The sequence below is a fragment of the Stegostoma tigrinum genome, chromosome 9 (assembly GCF_030684315.1).
Source record: "Stegostoma tigrinum isolate sSteTig4 chromosome 9, sSteTig4.hap1, whole genome shotgun sequence".
Classification (NCBI taxonomy): Eukaryota; Metazoa; Chordata; class Chondrichthyes; order Orectolobiformes; family Stegostomatidae; genus Stegostoma; species Stegostoma tigrinum.
Genome location: NC_081362.1, coordinates 38,310,575 through 38,323,961, shown reverse-complemented (window position 1 = coordinate 38,323,961; position 13,387 = coordinate 38,310,575). Strand labels below are relative to the sequence as shown.

At 40.9% G+C, this 13,387-nt stretch overlaps 1 protein-coding gene across 5 annotated transcripts in view; it reads left to right on the top strand.

Moving 5' to 3' along the window:
• Positions 1-13,387, top strand: part of cnksr3 (cnksr family member 3) — a 201,592-nt gene that overhangs the window by 114,217 nt on the left and 73,988 nt on the right. Inside the window, exon 1 of one of the 5 annotated variants that reach the window (XM_048535945.2) lies at positions 3,313-3,407. The exons of the other annotated variants lie outside the window; for them this stretch is intronic. The gene's annotated coding sequence lies outside the window, so the exon portion shown is untranslated. Of the gene's footprint in view, positions 1-3,312; positions 3,408-13,387 lie in introns of those variants that run through there. 5 annotated transcript variants of the gene reach the window in all.

Sequence of the window (13,387 nt, the reverse complement as noted above, 5' to 3'; positions counted from 1 at the left end):
TGAGGCTCTCGGCATTTCTGCTTTGCTTGGGGTTTGAGCAAGATGGTAAGGCAGGCCTTGGCTGTCACTCTTGATGGTGTTGAACAATCCAAGGTGGTGGACATGTTGCAGTATGGCATTGCTATGTCAATATCACACCTGCGTGTGCCAGCAGCTTGCATTTAAACACGTTGCATGTGTTTTAACTAAATGGCCATTTCTGAAAATCAAAGGACGGCACACCTTTATCAAGGTGAAGGGACACTAGAGTCAGGCAGGTGTTATCATAATCAGTCCTGGAGCTTGTCTGATTAGTGTCCAGAGGTTTGGCTGCAGTCAGTCACTTGGATCTACTGCTGTGCAAGGATCATTGTCTTTATCTTTTGAACATTGGCCCACGGTCCTGTAGGTCAAGCCCGACTAGTCTGGGGATTATCGATAAGTCAGTCAAGGTGCTTTTGAAACATCAATCTGGGGCTTGGGCCATACTCAGTTGGAGGCCTTGGATTGTTTTTGTGGGCATGGCAATGCCGCAAGCCAAGGGCTGAGAGAGAAAATAGAGGATGTTTACGGTCAAATGAGGGGTTGTGTGGGAACTTGAAAATCAGGATTGATAAGGGCAACAACGCAAAAAGATGAATGCTGTGGTGTGAACTCTGACTGTCAGACAGACCCTGTAAATTCCTTGAGAACTGGGTAAAGTGCTATCTTTCACCAAACCTCAACTGTGCAATAAGGAAACAATGTAGCTGTAAACATCTTTGGAGTAAGTAGAATGATTTTGACTACATGGACAATGAACATGTTTCTGATGTGAGGTATAGTTAGGGGCAATTGCAATAAACAGGTATCTGTCAATCTTAGTTATGCCACACATCCACCATTAAACCTCAGCTCATGCACTGTTACTCAAAGCCTCAGCACTGCTATACTTGTACACTGAACTGTAAGTATGTAAGACTATGGTTTGATCTAATCAGTGGTGCATCTTCTTTGGGCTATGGGTGGTGAGGTAACAAGAATATACATGCATTGGTATCTGGGGTGTGTTTTTGACTTTATTGATGTCAATTGAGATATGCAAAGTTGCCAATGTCGAAGTTTCTTTCAGTTATATCTGATTGTACTTCTTTATAAAATCTTGTGACTACCTAGGAATTCAGTATTTAACCTGTTGCCCTTGAGGAATTTGCAATTGGTTCTTTGTTTTTCAATCCCAGACCCTATAGCAAATCTGAACTGAATTACTGTTCAGCTGTTGACTCCATTACTGTTCAGAAAATGCTCGCTATTCCTAGACTTGAACCTGCAGCAATGAAGGACTTGTGTTCTGACACGTTAGAATTGAATGCAAGTTTTACAACCTGTAGAAATTGGCCCATTTTAGTCTGTTATTACCTTTTAGGCATGTTATAGTGTCTTTTTTAAATTGGCAACTTTGGTGGGAATTGCTTAAAATTTTTATTAGTCACTAATCTCCCAGAAAAAGCTGTACAAGAGCCTGAGGTTAAAATATAAAGAAATGCTAGCACAATGAATCACCATTCATCCACTTTTTTTTAACAAAATTTAATGGAGGTATCTGTCAATCCTGATCTGCAATGACAGTCACTTATAAAATAGTGCATATGTGGATCTGCCTAGTACGTGGCAGCAAGGCACTTCTGCATCCTTAAAGCAAGTGTTCCCTTCTTTGCCACCAGAGTCACTATGCAGTATGTAGGACTAAGTTTTCCACATTTTATGTATAAACTAACATGATTCCAGTCTGAGATTGCAGTTTTACCTCTAAAGCCATTTGCCAATCAACCTGAACTGCATTTTTACCATCTTCAAAACAAAATTGGATCTAGCTGTAAAGTACATGTTTTACATGAGTTATTATATTTTTGGTATGTGAATCACGAGTAGATTTTATAATCCTCTTTTGAGAGTGGAGCATTTTTTTTTTGCAAATGTCAAATATGATTGTGCTTTTATGAAGTACATCTTAGCAAAGCTTATAGGACAGAATTTTGAGCAACTCCAGTATCTTTTACTTTCCCTCCATTCTTGAGAGAGATTTGTGAAAGCAAGCAGTACAGCTGAGCAGTGATCCCTAAAATAGGCAGTATGCAACCTGCACTGCTAGTGTTAATATTTATCTATATGCTAGCTATCTGGGAAAAACCACCTTGGGGAAAAGTCACTTATCTTGCCAGAAGCATTTTGGCACCTTTGGCAGTTGCCTCTTCAACGCTGATGCATTGTAAACATGAGTATGCTTTTCTTAAAAGCCTGGAAGGATAGGTACAGGATTCCTCACCAGCAGTTCCATCTCACTCCCTAGTTCATCTTTCTGGAATTGAGAAGCAGCAGAACTACCATGGGATTTATTAGATCAATCTGATCGTTAGATTGGCCTTCAATTTGTTGTGAAAGTTGGCATCTTTGTTTTATACGAGTGTACGGGTCCTGAAATGGTAATGTTATGGAATACCATATAGTGCCATATGGTATTCCATATTGTGATGTCATATGGACTTGGTAGGGAGAACATTTAAGACCTTGAAGCAGTAGTGTTAATATGGTGGTTTTGCTCATAATCCCTGTGACAATGTCTATCATAACAAATTACTTGAGTCTTGAAAAGACTGTTGGCTGGCTTTCCCCAACATTTTTGTTTATATTTCAGATTTCCAGCATCCAAGTACCAGCCAACCTGTAAATGGCAGCCAAGACTGTTGTGCTTTGAGCTTTTTGATTCAATTGGTAGTTTAGTCTGGGCTTAGTGTAGTTTTGCCTGACTTCAGTTTTATGAAAAAGAATTTCTCTTCCACCACAACTGTCACCAACATCTGCTTTGTATAAAAGACGTACAAGGTATTTGCTATATTCTGCACAGTGTATCTTCTATTGACTGACTATTCTTTCCTTCCCTCTCTGACTGCTCTATCTTAAATGTGAGTATTTGAGAGCAAGTAGCTCAAGGTAGAAATATTTTAAGCAGCCAGTTGTTCTGAAGTTTTGAAATATTTTATAATGCAAATTTACTGTACATTCACATTCTCCAGCTTCACTTGCTACCTGCTGAAACAATTGAATGGCAGCTTGTATATATGTCGTGCTTCTAATTTGTCAAGTTGTGCTGATCCAAATTGGCAAAATTATGCTAGTACTGGAATGTTCTGAAATGTTTAGGTTGGTACCAAGCCAAATTTAAAGTGAGGTAGCATGATTTTAAAAAATGGAAAAGCAAAGCAAATAACCTTGTTAAGGTGTGAAAACAAAACATCATGTGATGAAAATCTGAAATAAAAACAGAACAGGGTAGAAACGCTCTGAATTGGGGAGCATCTGTGGATAGAAAAGTAGTGGTTACCTTGAATTTCAGTGCTGGAGGAGTAAACTGCCATCGGACCATATGCTCCTGTCATATTTTCGATTCTGTAAGTAATACTGAGTAGCCAGGATTTACTTGAAAAGCTCAAGTAAGTTTTTTATTAACAGTTTAGACAGCACTTGCATTTGTAGGTGACTAACTATGTAACTACATACTAGCATTGCTACTGAATGTGGTTGTTGATTATTGTTTTTGGTCCATTTAACATATTAAGGTATTGAAGCAAAATCACTCTAACAATATTTAACACAATACTTTCTACACCAGAAGGCTACTGTTAGAAACACAAGGGCAGCAGGTGTGTAGGAACACCGTCACCTGGGCGTTCCTCCCAAGTCTCTTATCATCCTGACTTGAACTATATTGCCTTTCCTATACTGAATCAAAATCCTGGATTTCTCTTTCTCATGGTGCTGTGACTGTATTTCCAGTAGATGGATTGCTGTCATTCATGAAGATTTCTTTGTTGCTTAACCTGGGGCAGCACGGTGGCTCAGTGGTTAGCACTGCTGCCTCATGGTACAAGGGAGCTGAGGTTCATTCCACCCTCGGGTGACCGTGTGGATTCATAGCATCCCTATGGTGTGTAAACAGGCTATTTGGCCCATCAGATCCACGCCGACACTGAGCATCCCACCACACCCAGCATTCCCCCACCCCCACACAAAAATCCCTTTAACCTTGCATTTCTCATTGCTTATCTACATAACCTGCATATCCCTGTACACTGAACAATTTAACATGGCCAAATTAACTTAAACTGCACATTTTTTTTTGGACTGCAGGAGGAAACCGACGCAGACCTGGGGAGAATGTGCAAACTCCCCACAGTCACCTGAGGGTGGAATTGAACATGGACCCCTGGAGATTGCATATTCTCTCTGTGTGTTTCATTGGGTATTCTCTGGGTGTTTCAGTTTCCCCTCTTGATCCAAAGATGTGCAGGTTACGTAGGTGGGTCATGTTAAAGTGCCCATAGTGTCCAGGGATGTGCAGACTGGATTAGCCATAGACGATGCGGGGTTACGTGGATAGATAGGGGTTAGGTCTGGGTGAGGTCCTCTTTAGGGGGGGGGGTCAGGGTGGAGTCAATGGGCTGAATAGCCTCCTTCCACACTATAGGGATTCTATGGTTCCAAGCCCCAGCTGTCCTTGGTAAGGCAATAATATTAGCCTAACCAAAAGAATTCAGACGACAGGTCTCTAACCTGATTATGTCTAGCATTTTCTGTTTTATCCTGCCTGGCTTTTCTTCCTATTTTTCACTTTCCACTTATAAAAGTGTCACATTGTTTGGGTACTGAGCATGTAATAAGGTTTCCTGTTCTATCACTGTTAAATATAGGAACAGGGAGAGGGCCGTTCCACCTGCTCAGCCTATTATGATGAATTGCGACTGACTGTCGAGTTTTAATTAATCTACCTTACCTCAAACCCTTGACAAAGCACGCCTACCAATTTTGTTTTTGAAAGCCCCAATTGTCTTGGTAGGCACAGCAATTTGAGGGAAGAGAATTCTGGATTTCTTCGCCTAAAACACACTACTCACAAACGAGTCACCCTCCTGCTCAGCTGTCTGTAGGAAATCGAATACCTTTGTAGCAGGAAGAATTGGCAAAATTCTGTTTATAAAAAGAAGAGTGCATTTATTTCTATGTAACAAAATAGTGCTGGATGAATAATGCATATTTAAGTGGTTGTGTGTGTGTGTGGTAACTTTTCATTTCTCTTTTTGGCAACCTTGCGTAAAGACACTATATTTAGAAAATGCCTAAGAATAATTTCCTTTATGGGAACATTGAATTAAACTGCGGTTGTTGGTAGTGGTTTTCTAAAACATTTATTGGTCAAACTGGTATTTCTTTAAAATATGTGTTCAGCTTTGTGTTTTTTAAATAATGCTATTTGTTTATAATAATAACTAACAATGTAATTTCAGATTGACATCATTCCTCAAAATCTTTAATCCTTTCTTTAAATTGCCATTTTTAAACATTAAGATTAGGCAAGCGTAGACTTGAAGGCTGAAAGGATTTCTTCTGTGGTGTAGTATTCCATGTCTCTTCTGTCTTTGCAAGTTACACCTTGTTTTATCTTCTGGTTCCCATAGTTAGAAGTAATCATGCTTTAGATTCAAAATACAAGTTTCATAATGCGTTTCTTGCACCTGGCTGGTGGACTGAAATTATTGCTGAACACATGGCTCCAGTGCAGCGGTGAATCTGGTGCACTCCGATACCAATTTACTTAAGAATACATTTCTCACTTTTTAGAAATGATGTAACAACCTTCTTTCTTTTCTTAAACTATTTGGCTCATTTGGTTGCTTTTAACTGTTCCAATCATCTGTTTTTATTCTGAATCAAATTAAAGAATAGCAGCCCATTAAACAGAACTCAGTGTATTATGGCTTATGTTGCCTTCTCAAAAACTTTATTTATGTGGTAGCATGTTGTGCCTCCATCTTGTAGCTTTGGCATTCATCACTGTCAGCAATAAGGATAAAAACTACATAGGTGATGGTGTGCATGTTGCTCCTTGTGTCGTTGGAAGCCTTGTTTGTGGTGCTTGTCTTGTCACTTACTGCTGATGTGGTTGATGTTGTGCCATTTGACATTGTTTCACCAGCTACCAGGGGTATAATTTAGATATGAACTCTGTTAAGCAAAGGATAATCGTTTCCAACTGTGATATGTGACCTCGGAAAATCTGTTTCACCAGCAATTATTGCTGGGTTCCAAGACCAGTACAATTAAAACAGGCATTTGACATGGCTGCTTTAAGTGTTGACGTTCCAACTTTTTAGTCAGTTGTTTCATGTCCTCCTGGTTACTCGGAAGTATTTTGGTTGGTAGAGCAGTCCTGTACTTCTCTCTTCAACTGCTCTGCGGGTGGTTTTGTGGCGGCCTTGATGTTTAGTTAAGGGGGATGGTAAGACCAAGGTTGAGTTCTCGTTTATTTTGAGAGGGATTCCCTGTACAATGGATTTGTCCCTTTTAAATAATGTGATGTTGAGTCCATACTATTCAGTGAGTGAAAAGTCCATCGTCGCATATTCTGTCACAAATTCCTTACTCGGCAAGCCAAAGTCATGTTGAGATATTAGTAGTTCTCAAATGTTGCAACTTATGGATAAAGGGCACTTTGGTATTTTACAGTTGTAAACTATTTCTCATTCTTGATTGTTAGTGAAGAAGTTGGTGCCGATGTACGATAGTTTGTGTAGTATTTCAGCTTTCATCCCTTTTATCTCTGTATTTCTTATCAAGTGAATATTGTGCTGAGAGAGGGAAAAAGTACATTTAATAATTTGTAGTCTGCTGCGAACAAAGAAAGAGTGAGAGTCCTAAGTTTGGTGATGAATGGGTAAGGTTGTGTAATTAATTACTGAATCACCTGGGATTTTATGATTCTAAGAAATGTGAGGTGATGCATTTTTTTGGAGATCCAGTGGAGGAGGAAAATGTACTATAAAGGCAGAATCTTTGGTAGCATCAACAAACAGGCATACAGGCCCACAGTTGCTTGAAATTGGCAAAACAAGCGAATAAAGTGGTCAAGAGTGTATAGTATGCTTGCCTGCATTGTTTGGACAGACAATATAAAAGTTGGCTAGTCAAATTGCAGCTGTATAGAACTTTAGTTCAGCTGCCTTTTGAATTTTGATGTGGAGGCTTTGGAGAGGGTACAGGAGATTAACTAAGTTTCTTGCTAGTTTGGATGATATTAGTTATGAGAAGAGATTAGACAAACTCATTTTGTTTTGACTTGAATTTCGAAGGATGAGGGAAGGTCTGATAAAAGTTTACAAAATTGAGAAACATGGACAGTCACAGTCTTTTGTCCTCAGGGGAGAAATGTCAGATACTAGGAGACATAGGACTACCGTAAAAGGGGTTAAATTTAAGAGATGAGAGGAAGGATTTTTTTCTTACACAGTGCTTGGAATACATAACCAGAGGAGGGGGTGAAAGCGGATACAAATGTAACATTTGAAGATGCGTCTTGACAAATATAGGAGTAGACAAGGACTAGAGGGAAACTATGATGCATAAGAGGTAAAATGTTTTTTTAATTTAGAAAGGTACTATGTGTCAGTGCAGAAAGCAAAATAAGTTGGAGATCACAGTGGGTCAGGCTGCATCCAAGGAGAGAGAGAGATTAGGTTAGATTCCCTACAGTGTGGAAACAGCCCCTTCAGCCCTACAAGTCCACACCTCCCTTTGGAGCATCCCACCCAGACCCATTTCCTCCTATAACCAACACACCCCTGAACACTATGGGCAATTTAGCATGGCTGATCCACCTCACCTGCCCATCTTTGGACTGCGGGAGGAAACTGGAGCACCTGGAGGAAACCCACGCAGACACGGGAAGAATGTGTAAACTCTACACAGACAGTCACCCGAGGCTGGAATCGAACCTGGGTCCCTGGTGCTGTGAGTAGTGCTAATGACTGAGCCACCGTGCCGCCCCAAAGAGCAAGCTAATGTTTTGAGTCTAGATGACTCTTCGTCAGAGCAGTCGTGGTTGGCTGAAGGGCCAGTTCATGTGCTGTACTGCTTTGTTCTCTGGTGTCTACATACAAGGTAGACTACATTGTTTTGTCTGTGTCTGTGCGTATTTAGTATGTGTCTGAGCTGTCTCTGACCTTGCACTTTTCCATTCCCTTGTGGCCTGCATGTGTCTTCTAAAGTTGTTTATCCTACATAGTTTCGGGTAATGCTGGATCTGGCAAGCAGACCACCGTCTTCTAGGGAGATGGAGTTTCCGACTGATAAGCACAGCCATATTACTAGCTTATTTTCTGTATCACATCAGGCCATCTCTGCCCACCTGCTGAGGGAGGGGTCCTTTACCTCATCAACTTTTTTGGTCTTGTCTTCCACTCTCGACTTTGAGTGGTATTATATTCACTCGGTGATTAATCATTGTACCGACATCATTTATTCTCTTTATTATTTTGGTGTCAACAGCAGGGCATCTGCTTGAACCATTTCTTACCCCAGCTTGTGATTAAATTATGCCCGTAATTTTTTTTCTGCTGTGAGCATCCTAGAGTTATGTTTTGACTTGCGCACATCTATAAGCAACTGCCAGAAGTTGTCATTTCTATTTTTGCATGCATCATCTCAGCTGTTTTTAGAACTTTGGATGTGAATGCTGACAGTTTTTTGCTTTTTTGTACCAGGAGTGCTTGCCTTAGCTCCTTGTATTTGATTACTGAATTGGCTGAATCTCCCTAAATCATTGTCTACATTGATAACATTGGGCTGCCGGGTTCCCAAGTGAAATATGAGGTGCTGTTCCTGCCACCTTTTGGGTGTCATCGTTGTGGCACTGCAGGAGGCCGAGGATGGAACTACAACTCCCAGCCACGAAGCATTTCAACTCCCCCCTCCCATTCCTCAGATGACATGTCCATCCTCAGCCTCCTGCAGTGCCTCAACAGTGACACCCAAAGGTGGCTGGAACAGCACCTCCTATTTCGCTTGGGAACCCTGCAGCCCAATGATATCAATGTGGACTTCACAAGCTTCAAAATCTCTCCTCCCCCAAACACCTTCTAAAACAAATCCAATCTGTCTTTCCTCCCACCTATCCCCTCCTCCCACCTCAAGCTCCACCCACATCTCCTACCTACTGGCATCATTCTGTCCCCTTGACCTATCCATCCTCCCTACCTACACTCACTCTTACTGGCTCCTCCCCTGCCTCTTTGACCTGTCTGTCTTCTCACCACTGATCTTTTTTATTCATCTTCTCTCCCCCTGTTTCTCTATTTGGGAATCCCCTTCCCCCCTCCCCCATTTCTGAAGAAGGGTCTAGGCCCGAAATGTAAGCTTTCCTGCTCCTCTGCTGCTTGGCCTGATGATTTAATCCAGCTCTACACCTTGTTATCTCGGACATCTGATAACAGTTGGTTATAGTCATTATAATTTAAACAGTAGCTGATTGCATCCTGAAGTAATTTGTGGAGATTGAAGTTACTGACATACTTGTTCACAAAACAAACTGGTTGCTTGAGTGTGGGTCTTGCAATGCATTCAGAAGCTGAACTCCAGGAACAGTGTGAATGACTTAATGTGTTCTTTTGTAGTGGTGCTGACATGAAGTGAGTTCACCTCAAGGTGGATTTCAAGCTGAGACCAGTTTGGAAAAAAAGTCATGTCAGCACAAATTGCCTCGTTGTGTCTGTTTACTTAATTATTCATTCTTTTTATTAGCATGTCATGGGGATTTGTAATTTCTATATCTTGACCATTCAGTTTATCATCTGTTGAGGTTAACTGAAGCACATGGACTTTTTTAAAACAACTTTCATGACTTCAGGAAATCGTGGAGCAATTTTTTTTAAGCAGACAATTAAATACTTTTGGTCTAAGGTCACTGTTGTATTTTCAACAGTACACAACAGCTCTCTGATGGGTCTAGGCCCGAAACGTCAGCTTTTGTGCTCCTGAGATACTGCTTGGCCTGCTGTTTGCATCCAGCTTCACACTTTGTTATGATAGACTGATCCTTGATTTTATCTTTTTACCAATAAAAGAATCCTGCATTACGACCGTAACAAAAGGTTAGGTTAGTATTCACAAGCCTCGGGAGTAAAGTTTGAACATGCAACCTACCAGCCTGAGTTGAAAGTCTTATTATTGCATATTGCACTGCGTAAGACTGACGTGTCTATTCCCAGCAAGCAACCATTATTGAACTTGGGACATAGTAAGGACTGCAGATGCTGGAAGCTAGAGTCAATAAATGCAGAGCTGGAAAAGCACAACAGGTCAGACAACATCTGGGGAGTAGGAAAGGCAATGTTTTGTGCCGAAACCCTTCTTCAGGAATTTTACTCAAACTACCCAACACCTCTCAGCCTCCCCACTTAAAACACAATACACTACAAGAATGCAATATGACTAAACCAATCTGAACCAGACTTGAAAGTTTTTAATGTGTTGGAGTGCTAATTTGTTTTTGGTGTTGGCACAGCCAAAACATTTGACTGCAGCCAGAATAATTTTACGTGCTAAAAATGATTTTCCTGAACATTAATATGTTTAACAAAAAATCACCACTTTAACCTGAAATAATAAAAATGTATTCTTCCTTCCTTTAAAATGCCAGTTAACATTTTATTTCTTTCTGTCTGGGCATTTTGTTCCATTTTCAGTAGCTTATGTTCATTGTCTACCTCAATGACACTGACTTTCGCCCCTTTAATTTTGTCACAGCTGAGTGGAATTGGTAGTGGTTTATTTGACTTAATCAAAGATCCTAATCACATTACTCCACTGGTGGATTCTAGTAAAGCAGCAAACATTTGTTTTTTTGGTTCCAGGAGGAATTTAGATGAAAAGATGTTTCTCATGCTCTCCTTTTTGTCCTTCAATCAAATTATTAATGTTACACTGGTAGTGTCACTCTTTAATTTTAAATAGAATACAGCTCTTTACAACAACAGTAGTCACACACTCCTACTCATCACACTGCTGATCACTGACCCAGCTGAACAAAGAGAACTTTTGGAGTGCAAGTTCATATTTCCTTGAAAGTGGAGTCACCGCTAGATAGGATAGTGAAGACGGTGTTTGATATGCTTGCCTTTATTGGTTAGTGCATCGAGTATAGGAGTTGGGAGGTCATGTTGGTTGTATGGAACATTGGTAAGGCCACTATTGGAATACTGTGCACAACTTTGGTCTCCCTGCTGTGGGAAAAATGTTGTGAAACTTGAATTGAGGATGTTGCCAGAGTTAGTGAGTTTGAGTTGAAGGGAGAGGCTGAATAGGCTGGGGCTATTTTCCTCCACTGTCGGAGGTTGAGGAAAGACCTTATAAAATCATGAGGGGTGTGGATGGGGTTAATAAACAAAATCTTTTTGACAGGCTGTGCAAGTCCAAGACTAGGAAACAGAGGTTTAGGGTGAGAGGGGAAAAATTTAAAAGGGACCTGAGGGACAATTTTTTTTCACACAGAGGGTGGTGTGTGTATGAAGTGAGCTGCCAGAGGAAATGGAGGCTGCTACAATTACAACATTTAAAAGACATCTGGATGGGCATGTGAATCGGAAAGGTTTATAAGAACATGGGCCAAATGCTGGCAATTAGACTAAATTTAATATGGATATCTGGTCGGCATGGACGAGTTAGAGGGAAGGGTCTGTTTCTGTGCTGTATATCTCTACAATGACGACTATGACGATGACAACATCTCAGTCAGAACTTCTGTGATCCTTTGAAGCCCTGATGAATGCCCCGGTGCTTCCCAACGTTTTCAGTATCAAGGCACACTTCAGTGAAATAAATAATTTCACAGCGCACCAACTTCTTTCAGCTGACATGATTACTTATAAGCATCATATTTTGTATTTATTATGTTGTAATAGGAATGGAGACACCAAGTGATCAGTGAGGGCAACCCCTGCCCCGACTTCCTCACTCCTGCCTGCCATCCATCCAGCCATCTCTCACAACAAGTACTCATCTTGCAGAGGCTGCTGACATCAACTGCCACCAAACACCTGCCCCCCCCAAAAAAAGTGAGACAGTGAGGCAAACCCCTCTCCACTGCACTCCCCACTAATCATGGGCTGACTCTGCATGCTGAAGCTTCCATATTTACCATGTTCTCGACTAGAATAAGGCCCAGTTGAACCCACACTCTTCAAACAGCAGCCCTGCCATCCCTAATATCTGCCTAATAAGCCTGCACTGCACTCCCTCCGTGATGAGTCTGCCGTTTTACGTGGGTAGCTGATTTTGAAGATTATCTTTTATATTCAGATACCATCAAATTCTCTCTTCCTATCTTTCGTAGGTTCTCTAACGTACATATCAGACACTCGAACTAGTTCCATACCCACCATGACCACCACCAGGTGCATGGCTATGAGCTGGACCTTCATTTTTTTCCACTACTCCTGCTTCTACTACCCCTAGATATGACCTACTCTCCCACAGGCATTGCACTTTTAATGGAAATGTGGCATTTAAATAGTTCTCCACCATGGGACAGTAACGTGCATTTCTAATTTAGTGACAATGAATTTGGCTGTTGTGGTCTCGATTTAACTGAAATCCAATGGACGTTGACTGCAGGCTCAATAAAAGAATTGGCTTGCAATGTACCACTACCTGTCTTTCTACCATTTGCATGGGTGCACCTTCATTCATCTTTCTCAGGTGTTTATTGCCTTTGCTGAGAAGCTTGTTTTGGATTTTATTATTCTTTGCTCCTGCAGTGACCATGCCTCTGATGACATTTTGTTCACATCAAACCACATTGCTGAGAATTTGTTTAATTCGAGAGTGTAATTTGTAACAGTCTCACTTGGCAATTATTTCCTTTTGCTGGAATCTGAATCTCGGTGCAATCTCATGCTTGGTCCTATCTGCCTAGAAGCTCAGAATCTTATAAATTAATCAAAGTCCACAGCACTAGGTCCAGCAAACCACATTCAAATAAGGCTGTAAAACAAAATCAATCTTATTCTTGTCATCTTTTTGTGTGTTCCAATAAGACAGAAACATGGTCTTCAACTGTAGGCAGATGTTATTGAATAACTTTATTTACCATGTCCGAGTGTAGAGGACAGCAGAATGGCCTCTACTCACCAGTAATTGTTGATATACAGTTTAAGTATTTGAAAAGAACAAATAGCAGTTCTCTGTTTTGGCGTTACTTCCCCAGAGATGACAAATATTTGGTTACCTAAATCCGACTTTTGTTTTACTGGGAGTCTAGAACAAACAAATGTTACATTCAGGTAAACTCCTTTCCTTGGAGAAAACCTCTGGAATGGGCTATTGTTATCGGCAACCCAGGATAGCTAATCTGAATTGCTTGTAAGAGATTTGGTCTCCTGCCTGTATTCTACAACACTCTGCATGCTCAACTTTTTTCTGTCTGCTCTGACCCCATTGCAAATCCAGGAAATTGACCTCAATAAAACCTGAGGTGGGAGGATGTGGTGAGGAGACTTGAGAGCAATTGGCAGTTGAACGAAAGAGTATGAGTGTGGAAGGT